Below are 14,817 nucleotides of genomic sequence, written 5' to 3' on the forward strand. Positions count from 1 at the left end.
AGTGACAGCTCATAATGAAAAGAAAAATAGTTTCCATTTTGGGCCTCTGTAAGTAAGAAAGTGACAGAGCCATGGGAACTGTGAGGCTGAAAAATGGTCCCTTTGACAGACATGCCTGTAAGTGAAAGTGCATGGGATATAATACTAGCCATAATATAGGGAATAATGATTATTTTAAGGATCACATGATTTTGAATAAATCCTTGACTACTCCATGGAAAATGAAACTGAAAGAAAACTGGGTAAAACTGTAGTTTCATTTACAGAATAAATGACCTAAGGATGTTTTTTGGTTCCTATATCTGTGATTGAAACCTGTGAAAAGACTTCGGATATACTCAGGGTAACCAAAATGAGAGTCAAGAGTTTCTGTAAACCTGAAAAGCGATGGATTGCTCATTTTTTTTGAAAAGAGAAAAAAACAAATGCTGCAAAAGCAGGCTCTGGATGATGGGGGTAAACATTCTGGTCATCAAATCTTTAATAAAATTTCTTTTTAATAAAACCTCATATAAAATTTGGTTTCAGGTGAGGTGAAATAAGAAATATTTCCTATTTATGGAACTGCTAGCTAAAATAACATCTATAGGAGCAAGTCATACCACATTACTTAAGGCTTAGATTAAAAGTCCTGCAAAATGTTTTGTGACATTCTTATTTTCTGTTTAAGAGCTTAAAGTCAGTTTAAAGTGACTTGAGACTGTTAAGTTCATGAAAATCAACATATGGCTTTGTGCAGGCTTCTGTGTATCTGGTTTAGAGCTGACTCTGATTAAAGCAGTGTGACATCACCTGATTGCCAAGGCCTTGGGGCAGTATTCACCCCTGTGCAGAGGGTCAGCAATATCAAGCTTAAAACAGAATTACATGGTGCGTGAACTCCGCCCTAAAGCATATTTAAAATAGTTTTCCCTGCATGGCTTCTTTCTTCACCAGCTTTCCTCAGGAGGAAAGGTTAATAAGGATAATATTTTCTTCTTCCACATGAGTGTCTCTTTCAGGATCACAGTGAATTCAGTAGTTCTTAAAAAAGCATTTATAGACTTTTCTAACACATTACATGCAATTCGTTTTGCAAGCTCTTTCAGAAAAGTAAAATTCTAATACTAAAATGGAAAAAGAGTGGATAAAAATTGATGCTTGGGTTTTCTGCTTGGGTTTGGGGTTATTTTCCAGACAATGAAACTGAGGACCCAGATGGATCTCTTCTAGGAATATTTTGTGCTCATGTAGTGCCTTGTCTTCATGTAAATATTAGAACCATCTTGCAATAGTTAAAATCAATAAGAAAAATCTACTAACTTGAACTGGAATAAAATTATAGTCCAGGGAAACAGCTGAAAGTCACACCATGTACAGTGTGAAGATTCTTTACTGTGTGAAGATTAGAAGCTAGATCTTTGCCATCACCACAATTGTCTTTTTAGCTTTAAGAGACTTTTAACACAGCTAAACAGGGAAGGGACATGGATCCTATAGTCTGGCATTGAAAGAACTTAAACTTAAAGCATGAAAAGAAATTTTAGGCTACTTAAAGAGACTATAACTAGGACAAATGGGATGAATTTAAGGAAAGAAAAGGCTGACAGTTAGGGGAAAAAGCCTTTCCTAGCAGTGAGGACTATTAGGCTGCAGGATAGTCTCCCAAGGGAAGTGGTGAAAGCTCAGTTTCTTGAGTCATTTAAAACTGGACTAGACAAAGCACTCTGGAATATACTCCAGGGAGCAATCCTCTCTTGGCAAAGGGATGCACAAAATAACCCAATAGATCTCTCCCATCTTCCTTTCCTGTGATTCTCCTATTTCATAAAGCTCTGTGATTGAATGGATAGCAGAAAACTTTAACCCTTTTTTTAGAAACAGAAAGCATGTTTGACAAGATATTGTGAGAGGAAAATCCTCTAGCAGAGAAGAGAAAAAGCTTCATTCCATAGCAAGTTATCAGCTTTTCTCTATTTAGGATGAAGAATTGTAAAGGATGGTCCAAGACTGCCTACTGGATGGCTGCCATTTTCAGTACAAGTAAATGTTTGTTTCTCAGCTTCCCTAAAAACTCCAGTGGTATAGATATCACTCAGTGCTGTAGGTTTTTCAGTTTTGGTTTTGGTTTTGTGTTGGTTTTTTTTTCCCAAAAAAAGATGCAGCTAAATCCCTAATAACTGAGTGATTGTCCTTTTAAAACAGGATTGACTGGCTGATTTCAGCAAGTTGGACTTTGATTACACCATATCCCTGCCCAAACTCATATTGAGAAGGATCCACCATCCCTACCCTTGCATGACTCAGGCCCTGAATCAACATTAGGAGCTACTGGGAGTGTGGAGATATAACTCCACTATTCCCCTTCTCCCTCGAGCAGGTGGGGAAGCAATGGCCTTGGCTTCTGCCTTGCAAGACACCAGCCAAGGGCACAGAGCAGGTGCAGGTTATGCTGTAATCTGCTGCTGTTAAAACCATAAATTTCCTGCATCTCCTGCACCAAGAAGAAAATTGGTGGCTCTGCAGGGAGAGAGGAAGGGAAGCCAGGCTCTGAAAAAAAATTCCAGAGATGGTCAGACTTCTGTGTAGCTATTCAAAGAACTTTGAAGAAAAGATTTTGTGTAAGAATTAAGGAGGCATTCATTAACATGCATATGTGGTTTTGGCTTTTTTTTAAATTCCAGCTGTTGTTGTGGCTTTGGACCCCACTGTGAGAAGCTTGATGCAAAGACCAGCTCATCCCTCCAAGCTTGGAGAAGCCAGAAGTAAAAATGTCTAGGAGCTGATCACCAAGATAGTACAAAAATAAATTAATTAGTTCTACCATATGGTATTACTATTTTTTATTTACTTTGAAACTTCTGTGGATCCTTCAGTCTGAGCTTTTCCGTGAATAAGAAACCAACACATACATTGACTTTCTATACAGGCACTTTCAGATGACAAGAAGATAAAACCTAGTTGTTCAGGCTCAGACCAAGGATCCATCTGGCTCAGTATCAGAACACAGAGGTTCATGGGATAGGATAATGTAATGAGTTGGAATAGGTGAAGATGCCCAGGAAAGCATAAAGAAATGCAGGAAACACACAGTGACACTTCCTCAGGGTACCTTCCTCACCTCCTGCAGTTTCCTGCTAAATCTGCACATAGTATCATATCTCAAGATGGAAAGGACCCATAAGTATCATCAAGTCCAACTCCCTGCTCTTCACAGGGCTACCTAAAACTAATTCATATGGTTAGAGTGTCAACCAGATGCTCCTTGAAACCTGCCAGACATTTGCAACACTTATTGATAGAAAACAACTTTTCCAATAATTTTTTGAAACCTTGAAAAAAATTTAGCATCCATAATACACCACAGTAAATATTTCTAAAGATCAGAAGTTTATACAACCAGCTCTTTCTGAAGCTGTTTGTGGACTTCAAACTTCATTTCATTCTTTCTCCTCTGTCTTTGCACAGCAAAGCATGTGATGACAGATACGGCTGTATGTCAGCCGTAATTACCTCAAATGACATATTTTCTTATTTGTGAACAAAAAACTGCTTAGGTTTGCAATTATAAAAATGGTCTTTTGGGAAGAGGATTCTGTTCATGGCACCCACAACTAAAATATGACAAACAAGTCCCAGTTCTACCCACGTTAGTAGGTATACTTGTCCCGTAAGGATGTGACTGCAGAAAAAATCATCTTAGTTACTCGGATGCCAGTGGAGAGCACCAAAGTACTGAAAAAGCACTCATGGCTTAGACCTTGTCTTCCTTGGGATGCCAATAAGGAATGAAACTGAAAACTTCTTAATCTGAGCTTGAAAGATACACAAATTTGGAATTACATCTTTTTACTTGAGAAGAGGAGAGACTAAAGGATTTTCTTTAGATTTTCTGTTTCCTTTTTAATCTGACAGGGCCTTGGTGATTCTGGATGATATTTAAACTCCTTGAGCCTTTTCATTCCTTTCCAGTCAATGGGACTGGAGGGATCTTCAGCAGCTCAGGCAAACCTCTACATTAAAAAATTTTAATTGAAATTTACATTGGAATGGAAATATTTACTCAAGGGGAATGTCCATTCTGAAAGAATTTTCAGTGTCCACTCTGGGATAAGACTGCACTGAGATTCTTATTTCACTGTCATTTAAAAATATTAAATGACAGTCCTCTTTGCCACAGTTCACCCTCACTGTTTGAGAAACATGCACTGTTGATAGTTCTCTGTTGATCCTCGCTGTTCTGACAAAACACAGCAAATCAGCTGCACTCTGTTTGTAAGGATTAGAGAAATGTTGCCCAGAACTGGAGTTGGTAATTTACCAGGAACCTGAGCTTCGTGTTGGATTTGCACAGAGCACGCATCTGTTGCAGAAACCTAGCCTTCTTTTTGTCTTCAAAGCACTCTGCAAACATTGAACCATGCTGAAAACTCCTTTGGAAAAACAAAACGTGGGGAAACTTCACTGACTTTGTTGTGTTATAGCTGCTTTGCTTCTGGGTATGATTTCCATGTCTGAAGGAAAACCAACATTACAGCCCTTTTTTTTCAAAAGTAATCCAAGTTATTGAAAGTACTGGTAAGATCACATAAGGAAAAGTACATTTAAAACCAGATTAGAAAAACCCAAAAAGTTGTGTCTCGCAACTAAGGACTACCAAAATCAATTTTCCATCCTTGACACAGAGACATGGATGAAGACATCTCAGGTAGGTATGTCCAAGATTGACAGGATCTTTCAGTTCTGGGACTTCTGCCATCTGTCTCCCCAAATTTCTTGTTATTCTTTTCAAATCTATCTAAAAGATTGGCCAGATCCTGAAGTTTTGGCAGTCAAAAGCAATTTCCCAAAAACTGAGTTTGCCATGCTTCTGCTGATGACCTATGGGCAGCATATTGGACATCTCCAGCCTGCCTTTTCTGGAAGAAAATCAGTGTTCCTAAACTTTACATTAGAAAATATATTCCATTCCACTTGTGGCAGCTGCAGTTCGTATGGATGATTGGTTAGAATGGATAAAAACAGATTTCCCAAACCAACTGTATTCAATGCAACATATTTTTCATATGTTTAATGGAACAGAAATTTTTATTTTAAGAGGCATTTATGAGCACTGCTAGCTCTCTGCCTAGGGAGTGAAGACCTAGTAGGGGGGAGAACTACCAGGTGTAAGAATAAAATTAGTTTTATCGCAAAATTGGAAAGGAACTGAGATTTTCTCTCCCTACTTCTGCTCTTAGGCACTGATGAAATACAGTCTTTAGTCACAAAAAGATCCTCCTGTGCTCACCATTTAACCCTTTTCTGGGGAGCTCAAGCTAAAACACTTCTCTTCAGTACTGGCACAAGGATCTCAACAGTGCTGGCATCACAGCCTTTGACTTGAGCCAACACCATTAAAAAGAATAATTCTTCATTATCTGTCCTGGAAGCTTCCTCCAGCAATCCCTGCTTCAGAGTCAGGTAACATTTTATACCTCTGTGGTGAGTCTTTGCAGCCCCTCAGCACAGGAGATGAGACAGTCCTGTCCTCTGTCCTCATACCCTGGTTCCCAGGTTAGCTTTAGGGAGGATTCCACACTTTTCCCAAACACATCCTTTTTCCTTCAACTAACTGAAAGAATATGAAACAGAGATAAAAAAAATAACCCTCTGAAAATGGCTTTTTTGTCACTTGATTCCTATTATTATTATTATTTTGTGGAACACAGAAAGGTAGCAGACCTCCCATATTTGTCTAGATCTGGATCTTACTTGAAATGTGTGCACACATCACCTGTTAAAGTCACCTTGCAGTCAGAGGGGAGGTATTCAGAGAGCATGAACACTGATTTTTCTTCTGAGTATATAGTTAGGGGTCTGATTGTCCATGTTACAATAAGATTGACCAACTGATTTAATTGAAAAAAATAATTTTAACTTTGCTTAGAACCTTGTAATTATGACCACTGTGACACTCAATCTTATTGTAAACATTTTTGCCCAAAACATCAACCAAGGGATTTATTAATGCAGACTGTCTCAAAATTATACCATAATTTCTGGGTTTTGTGAGTTTGAAGCTGTGGTAAAAGCTCATTCTCTTGGTGGAACCAACAAAATTATTCCTTCTTGGTCAAACTTTTACAGGACAATTTGAATTCTAAATTTTCAGTTTTCCAAACAGAGGGAAAGAGATTACTTGTGTTTCATTCCCCTTTAAGGCTGAAGTTCAGGTTGGGGTAAAAAGAGGAAAAAAAGAAAAATTTTCTTCCTAATTCAATTAATTTTATATGCTAAAAAAATACTCAATTCCATATAGAAAAATAGAGAAACAATTTCTAACCAAATTGGAGAATAAACACATCAAGAGTGGGAAAAATGATGCCTCCCAGCAAGACGAGTAGGAAGGAAGAAGATGAGTAAAACTCCCTGAAAATAAGAGTAGATAGAAATTGAGAGTCGTATGAGATGGATAAATAAACAACAAGGTTACAAGTTCACAAACCCACCCTGCAGGCACTATTAGGACTTTAATTTGCTTCAATCAGCAGTGTGTGTTGTGTGTGTTTACTTCAAGGGGAATGGAGTCGATTTTCTGCTTCTGACTAAATATGCTACCAACATATCATGATGCCTGGCCAAATTCACCAAAGCATGTCTTTGCTGCTCTTCACTGGATTGTGTTCAGAGACACTTGTGGTACCTGTTAAAATACTTTAATGAATCTGATACTCATGAATGGTGCTGAAATGACAGCCTTGGAAATTGAAGTCTTCTATCAAAGTACAGAACTCGCACAATACGGATGAAAATACTGCCAGGTTCTGCCATGCTATCCTCTCAATGTGTCTCAAATTTAACCTGAAAAAATTATTTCTGGTGGTAGCAGCACTTCAGCCTCAATGCCTGGTCATTTCTTCCTACTTCAGATATAGTTGCCAGCAAGTGCATGGATTATCTTGGAGATTTTATACTGCAGACAGAAGCTGGGCAAGACATTTTCCTTATCAGAAAAAAACAGTTGCATTTGAATCGGAGTGTTCTGGGAAAGTGTTAAAGTTGCAGCATTTTTAAAAGGCAGGTGCTGAAAAAAAAGGGGTTTTTTATATATTTAATTATTTCTTTGAAACTGAATAATGCCTTCATTGTATTATAATTATCCATGTAATATGTCTTATATCATGTACCAGATTTTGCTGTTCTTGAAGTGAAGCTCTTTTTCTTATTAAATTTAAGAATTTCAGTGCTTCTAAAATGAGTGATATAGGAATTTCAATAGCAAGGTCAATTTCAAAATGGGAAAATTTATTTTGACTGAAAAATAAAAATAGATATTAAAAATAAATATCTTCATTTATTGGAGGGGTTTCTATGTACTCTCTGTCAGGCAATAATGATTTGGGAAACTGGAGGGAAAGAAGACTTCGGGGCAAATTTAAATTTTGGTAATGCTATGGCATATTGGAGCCCCATGTCAAAGTAGAAGGACAATAGTCTTAGTGTTGCAATTTTTTTCTGTTATTTATCAACTTTACCTCTGTCCCTCATGCTCTAATCTGAGCTGGGTCTGGTGATGGGAGGGGCAGGAAGGGTTGTGATCTCTCAGTGCAGGGAAGACACTTCAATTTCTGCTTTCCAAAGGAGATTATAGCAGGAGCGGAGGAGAGGGTGGAGGACAGATCCCTCTGGGGCAGTCACAGAGGCAAGGGTAGGAGAGGAGGCTCTGCTGAAAGCCACACAGAATGAGCAATGAGAAAGTTAAGAGAACTCTGAAAAGACCATCATGCTGATTGTGCAGCTCTCCCCTTGAAAAAAACATATGATGTCTGTTTAAATGATAGGTTGAAAAAAGAAACAGAAGAAATAATCCCTTAAGGAGGTGTCTGAGAGTTGATACAGCAGACCTTTACACAGGAAAACAATGTTTGTGGTGTGTACCAGCTGATAGCTGCTCTCTCTTCTGACCTTTATCTTCAGGTGTGTGGACAGACCTGAAAACTCACTCGTGGATTTTCCATTTGAGACTTATCTTTCTCTTCTACTTATCACATGTCTTCTACTTATCACAAAGCAGTGCTTGGCCATTACCTTCATCACAGATAAAAGTATTATTGCATTCCTGGTATCCTCACTCACTCGATTTCTTCAAGTAGATTGATTTCTTCAAATGACATACTACACAGTGTTTTGGGGGTTATTTATACTTAGTAAAACCTTGTGGATCTGCCAGCCTTTATTTCATCTGACTGGTTTCTGAAATAACCTGTTCTCTGAGATGCAGCTTTCAAAGCAGGCATAATTCTTGACTTCTGGGTTTCAGAAGACAAATAATCAGGGAGCAATTAGTTAAAAAAACGAAACTGGCATAAATTACTACCATTATGGCCATGACTGACTCATTTTAACTATAAGCATCCCATTTGCTCCATTTTAATTCTAGTCCTCCACTGCCCAAATATTTTGGGTACCCTCATCTGATAGTGCCTGAAAGCTGAAAACACACAAACTGAGAAGGAACTGTGTTTATTACACAGCATTTTTAACTCAGATCTTCAAAAATAGCTTCTTACCTTTCCCCCTTCTGCGAAAGAGGTTTTGAAAAGTCTTTCTTTTTTGTGAGATACAGACATGGCTGCCAGCATGATAACGTTGTGGGACCCAATACCAGCTGGAAGACTAGAAGCCATGGTAAATTCCTGGCTAATTTTGTCAGGTTAACTGTGAAAAACTGACATTCTGCCATCAGGAGCATACTCAGATTTGGTTTTCCTCACTTTCAGGTTTTAATGGCTCAGGCTTGAGAAGCCTTCTTCATTAGCTCATTAGGCACAAAGACATCTCAGAGGTGAGGTCACAGGCCCTGTACAGCTTTTATCCCCTGGATAGATCCTGTCTTGTGGGACTATACAAAACCAAACCACAGAAAGGCCTATAATTATGTTGGGTTAGTTGATTTTTCTTAAATTTTAAGAACTAATGCAAAGCTAGTGTCACAAGGTCATTCATGAATAAACTCCTGCCTTTAACTCTGGGGCTGAAGAATGGCAGCACAGGACAGGGCAGGACAGGACAGGACAGGACTGGATTTCTCAAATTCTCCAAAAATATTTTCAGATATGCTTCTTATCAGATAGTTGTACCAAAGGGACTGAGGGATGGTGACTGTGCAGTTACAGAATTCATGTGCTAGGTCAGTTCAAGCACCTTTGACACAGAAGCTGCACTGTTCTCAGCACTGATTAGACCAGTCTCAGACAGACACATGGAATCACCTGGAAATGCTCAAAAGGTATGTGGATGTGGCACCTGGGGTCATGGTGTAGTGGGGGGCTTGGCAGTTCTGGGTTAAAGGTTGAATTTGATGATCCTAGAGGTCTTTTCCAACCCAAAATATTCTATGATTCTATGAGTCTAGGACCCTGACTCATTGGCCTCGCTGCTACCCAAAGGTCCAAGCCATGTCTGTGTTTTCAGAGACAGTTGCACACTCAACAAACTGGAAAAAGTTTAACTGCTATACCTGCTATGTGGGCTACCCAGAGCTGGTCTGGATTCCTGGCTCAGACCTCCTGATCTGATTTGCCAAAATGCCTGCCTCAGACTGTTTTTCTCCCAGTTAAACCCTCTGTTGCAGCTTCTAAGCCAGCCCAGTGGTTCTGAGGCTTGGCTTCCCATCCTTCCTTGGCTGCTGCATCAGTGCAGGATTTCTGCAGACCTTCCTTTGGGCTCATCACAGAGCACTGTGCAGATAAGCTGCATTTTAAGAACTTCTCCCCCTCCTAAATGATGCTCAGGTCACTGTCAATAAGCTCCCTACTTGGAACAAGGGAGTGACATCCCTCCTCCCTTAACTGGGAGTCACTCTCTCCCTTAGCTGGACAGAGATGATAATTTGTAGTCTGGTGTCCTCCATGGCATAGCTTTTGGGGTCTAGCTCTGCAAGACTGTGCACAATATCCTTTTTCTCTATTTTGAAGCTATTTGTAGACTTTCACTCCAATGATCTATAATTGGAGTTGTGCTAGACCTAAATTAAATTCAAAACTAACTAGTAAACACGTTGTTTTGCACAGGTATTTCATGCATGCAAATATCTATAATTATGCAGTAGTGTGAGAAATTCATACATATTTAAATATATGGCAATAAAGATCATGTTATTCCTTTCAAAACCCAGGCTATCTAAGAAATGGCTGAGTTAACATCGCCTTGTTGTTCAGGAATAACCAGATTATTTTTCTGCATTGTTATGTTTCTTAACTTTCCATGGTTGTTTCCTTTTTCCCTTTGTCTGTTGCTCGTGGCTGATGAAACCCATGCAGATCTGAAAAGCTGCAGAACCGCATTGTCTGCATATTCCTTTTGCTGCTTCTCATCTGAAAACAGTACCTCCTGGCACCTGGAAAACCATCACAGATGCAGAACAGGTGATCTTTACAGAATGCTATTCAAAGTGAACAGTCTGCCAGGCCCATAGACAACAAAACACACTGCTGACTCCAGCTGGAGCGAGCGATTACTTTGATAACAAATTAAAACAGCCTCAGAAATTGGAAATGAAGGAGCTGTGCAACGATGAATAAACTCCTCAGATGGCCCCAATTTTGTGCAAGTCTATCCAACACATGTGCTATAAATTGGTGCTCTTCATTAATAGCTACTGTTTAGACACTAACATCTTTCAAAAGGACGAATCAGGATCTGCCTCCTTCCACAGTGCTAACTTCCATCCTGATTGAGGAGACTATTTTCTCTTAACATGTTCAGAGCACTTCCTTGGGATCTTAAAAATTCTTTATGTGTCATTTTGCTTCTTGCATATGCAGACAATTGTAATGCTCAATTTAAAAATGTTCATATATTTTCTGTCTATGGGATTTTTACAGCACTGGATAATTCCTGGATGATTACTGTTTTTAATAACCACATAATTACTGTATTAATCAGAACTGTCCTATTGGCTTTTGTGTGACACAGAAGGGCAGAAGCAAGATAGAGATAAAGATACACCATATTTAAAAGAGCCCTGAAACACTTTCTTGAGTTTGCTTTGCAATATGGCACACAAAGAGGTCAAAACAGAGGAGCAGCCTTAACAGATATCAGAAGTCCGTGGAGCCCAATGCCTTTCAACAATAGTCAATTTGCAATAGTTGAAAGCAGGTATGATATGTGAAGCTATCTCAAATGACAGCTAGCAAGTCAGAGTGCTAACATGGGAATGTCCAGGAGTCCCGGTAAGTGCACTGGATCTTGTGAAGAGGCACACAAACACAGATGAGACCCATCTTTCCCCTACAATTAATGTTCTAAAAAATGTTTAATTGTTTTTGATATAATAAAATAAAGATAAAGGACAGAAAATTGCTACAGATTCTGTAGGAAGAAAATGACTTGCACAGGGAAAAAAAAAAAAAAAATAACCAAAGGCTAAATTTTCCAAAATACAATGCTTGATTAATTTGGTGCCTTAAGGTGAAAACTTCCCTAAAGTTTGGTGCACTTCTTATGTGGTATACTCCATAAAAGATTTCTGAGATGGATGCATGTGTCTACATGGCAAAATACTTTGAGATATCATAGAATCATAGATTCTATGGGTTGGAGAGGACTTTAAAGATCACCTTGCTCCAGCTCCCTCCCATTGGAAAGAGCACCTTCCACTGGACCAGGCTGGTTAGGTCCCCATCCAACCTGGCCTTGGACACTTCCAGGGATGGGGCAGCCACAGCTTCTCCAGGAAACCTGATCCAGGGCCTCACCACCCTCACAGACAATAATTTTTTCCCCATATCTGATTCAAATCTGTCCTCTATAAGTTAAAAAACATGCCCCCTTGTGCTAATACTATTTGCATGTGTAAGAAGTCACTCTCCCTCTTTTTTATCAGCCCCCTCTAAGGAAGGGAGGTCCCCTGGAGCCTTCCCTTCTCCAGTCTGGGCAGGCCCTGCTCTCTCAGTCTGTGTTTGTAACACATTTGTGTCAAACTGAAGGGGCAGGGAGGAGTGAAGGGTGCTGAGTCTGTGTGTCCATCCCCACAGAAGAGAAAGGGCAGAAGCAGATACCAAAGCCAAGAGGACTCACTGCAGATCACCAGTGCTTGAAAAGAAGCTTGAAATTATCAAACACAGTTCCTAAGGTAGGAGTCCTAAGGAGTCCTCTTTACTTATAGGAAATGAAAAGCAACCAGAGTGTTTAATTCTAAGACATTACCTTTACCACTCACTTGTAAAGACTGAAATTTTCAAAGACAAATTTCCTTTCTGTTTTGCATATTTTCTTGAGCCCTTTATATTTCTTCTTAGGATACTTGGCAATGCTTTCTCCCAGCTGCTCAGTTTTCCTTTACTGCAAGCATACATAAGCAGGCAAGATGCTCAGTGTTCACTATCTGAACCCCACACCCAAGAGGCATCCTTTAATGGATGTGAACCCTGAAAGGAAGGTTATTTTCATTAGTGGGATTAGGAAAACATCCCCTGGTTTGGTTTGATCATCTCCTAGTTGGGTCTGATTGCATGAATCTGAAATGGAAGCTGCATCTCTTTCTTTTTTTCTTTTTTTTTCCTTTTTTTTTTTTTTAACTGACTTTGATGGACAGATCCTTTTATAATGTACAAATAATCTTTGTGACCCTGATAAGCAGGTCTGATGATACTCAGCTGAGTAATGTACCAGAACTGAAATTTCCATCTACTTGATGTTTTGCATAGGGCTTTTGATGAAGTCACTGTCACCTGCTATTAACTTAATATCAAGTCTTAATAGGGTCCTTTTCTTTCCATCTTCACGCTGTTGGGGTCCGAATTAATTACTAAGGGGGAAAAAAAAATCTTCACATAAATCCTTAAGCTTCACAGGAAGGAAAAAGTTTCCAGTGCTAGTTGAGATCTAAAGGCTTATTAGGAATGTCTGTCTCAACTAGACATTAGTGCTGCCCCTCCCCTTTCATGTACCTTTCAGAGACACACTTGAAAATATACTTAGCTTTAAGCTGGTGCACAGTTAAGTGCAAAAGGATATCTGATGTATTTGAAATTAAGCACATGCTTAACCAATTTGCTCAATCAGAGAGATATCCTGGCAAGAGAAAACATCTTCTTAATCTTTCTTTATGTTGTGTCTCCATCCACAGCCTGTCTGAATGCTCTCATCTTTGCTTTACCTCACAAACAGGAACTGGCAGCTTTGGAGAGATTATCAGGGAGATTGACTCAGAACTGAAGGGCACATGATAATGGAATCAGATTTACCTACAGATGCTAAAATCTTTATCCTTGGAGACTCTGCATGGGCAAGAGGTATTAAAAAATGAAAACACTTTTTCCTTTTAAAGGAGCATAGCTCTAATGGTGTATATATCTCAAACACATACATCATATATATATACCAAATTCTAGGCTATTAAAAACTGTAGATATATTGATTTTAGATGAGTTACTTCATTCTGGTGGGTCTTATTTTGTGAAGAGTTGCATTTCTGCTAGGGTCATGCAATTAAAATTATCATTAATGGTAATAGGAGGAGGAAATAATTTTATTTTGCTCGTGGAAAAAGCATACTTAAAATATGAATTTGCATTGCAAAAATATTTTACTATTGTTCCTTCCATTTCCCTCAATGCTCTAATGACCAAGGATTTAAAGACAGCTATAAATAGCTGAAGTGTGCTCTAAGCCTCTCTTTTTTTTGTGCATTTCCAGGTACGTTGTATATCTAAAGAGGAAATGAGTGACAGCCCAGTCTGCAGCCTGTTTTGTAGAAATATATGGCAGGTTTCTATTATGAGGTATTTACTGCTTCTCAATTCTGAGCTCGCTTTGGGGGTATGTTTGAATTACATACTTCTTTGCTGTAGAGAGGGATAATTTCACTGAAACTAGTGGAGGCAGGCTTGCTGGCAAACAGGCTGAACTTGATAATTTTCCCTCTTATCCTGGTGATACTATTCATTTGGCATTTTGCAGATGGAGAAATACAGACATTGCTATGCAGAGGGGCTTCGTCAAAATCTTTCTCATCTCTCTTTCAACACCCCTTACATTATAGCAAAATAGGAAATTACATGTTTAGAGCACTCTGCCTGTTCTTTGACAAGCAATAGTCTCTCCAGCAAACTCTACAGAGTCTAAGACCAGTAAACACATCACTTGCCATAGAGAGAAATACCCTGGCTCCTACAACAGTGGCTTCAAATCAGGCTTAAACCTTTCATGCCATGACGGGGGCTACTAGATGTTACCCAAGTGTAAATAAAAGGTATTGAGAATTCCTTTCTATTAGAAACATAGCTCCTCAGGAAAATGGGGTTTGCTATATGGAGCAGATGACACCCACATTTATTTACTTTTTTTTAGGTGTTGCCTATTGAGGCATATTCTCTGCTTCAGTACAGAAGTTTAATTCCCTCTCAAATAAGCTGCCAAATGCTGAAAAATACCCCCACAACAGAAAGAGGCGAACTGCTTTGAATACAACCTTGTTTCTCAGGTCAAGGTTGTCATTCCCACCCCCAGGGTCTGCTCAGGAAGGTGTAGGGTGCTGAGCAGGTGGTAAAACACAGCTCTGCATCAGGGAGAGTTTTGGGCAGTGCTGTCTGTACCCAGGTCTGAGTGCACAGAGACTGCCAGCGTGCTGCTGGTGCTCGTTTAGTTCAGGATAAGCCAGAAATATTTTCTGTTTTGGATATGCAAAGAGTTCCTGGTTTTTTCAGGCACACTCACAGAATATTGTCTTTTCAGTTTTCCTGGGTTGTTGCAATGTCAGCTTGAGCCTGGTCCCATCCAGCTGCATCAGTCAAACTGAGCTCCGCAACATGACATAACCTGACACAGCTGACACAGCCAGGTGTTACA

This window comes from Poecile atricapillus, chromosome Z (assembly GCF_030490865.1).
Source record: "Poecile atricapillus isolate bPoeAtr1 chromosome Z, bPoeAtr1.hap1, whole genome shotgun sequence".
In the NCBI taxonomy this organism is placed as follows: domain Eukaryota; kingdom Metazoa; phylum Chordata; class Aves; order Passeriformes; family Paridae; genus Poecile; species Poecile atricapillus.